The sequence below is a fragment of the Aedes aegypti genome, chromosome 1, assembly GCF_002204515.2.
Source record: "Aedes aegypti strain LVP_AGWG chromosome 1, AaegL5.0 Primary Assembly, whole genome shotgun sequence".
NCBI classification, from domain to species: Eukaryota; Metazoa; Arthropoda; class Insecta; order Diptera; family Culicidae; genus Aedes; species Aedes aegypti.
The window spans coordinates 161,975,763-161,976,811 of NC_035107.1; positions in this window are offsets into that span (position 1 = coordinate 161,975,763).

A 1,049-nucleotide genomic window follows, 5' to 3' on the forward strand; every position below is an offset into this window, starting at 1 on the left:
ATGGAAAAAATCACATGAAGAAACTGTGAACTAAAAGCATAATGCTACGTTGGTGGTCTTTTGCTCAGACCTAACATCTGAAGAAGGAAAGCTTTAAATGGAACATAACGCGCATATAATCTAATCCTACAAGAGATGATGAACCGTGACAAAATGAACTTAAACAGACGAATGCGAGCAGAAAGGTGACAAGGTACATGTTATACATTTCCAGTATGATGCGATTCAAAGCCACTTGTGCACACAACTGCCGTCTAGAAGCAGAGTGAAGGAATTGCTTTGCCGGTCATGAAAAAATGGAAAATAAATAAAAATATTTCCATTTCGTTCAATTATACTGCGCGGTATTAGAATAATGAGCGGCAATAGTTTACCATAGTTCGCCTTCATTTATCGACGCATGTTTTGTCCCACCACCCGCAAGTTTAGCTCGTTACGTCTTGTGCATTAGATTTTCCCGGTAGCACCTATTCTTTAAAGAAACCACGTGGCTTATGAAATGCATATCAGGGTGTCCCAAAACTGTTTTCCAATGGAAATTATTTAAAATGATTGAAACAAATATGAAACTCAATCGTAAATGTATGACATAGATATTTGTTTTGATAAATTATTCATTAATAGAATTACGCAGTGCTTCCATACTCACCAAAGATTATTTTACGTAGTTTAGTGTTATTTTCACTACTTAGTTTAGTTTAAATTCCCAAATATGAAGCTTGGAGAGCTTTATTTTTTTTATTTAATCTCATTTTTATAAGCTCATTAATATATTCAATCTATTCGATTTCCTTCAGCTGATATATAAATTATTAATCTTGATGTTACTAGTATTACATGTGTTATTGATACTGAATTGAGTAAAACATATAATTGACACCTTAAGTTTTGAAAAGCCTAATTTATAATATGACGTAGTTTTCGCATGACTCCAAAGTCATGGAAATTTGGTACACCCTAGTCAGTTAAGCATCACGCGTTGGTTTATTTCTTAGGATGATATCGAACAGCCTCTGGGAACAAGTGGGTTCTGACCAGTCTGTTTTTCA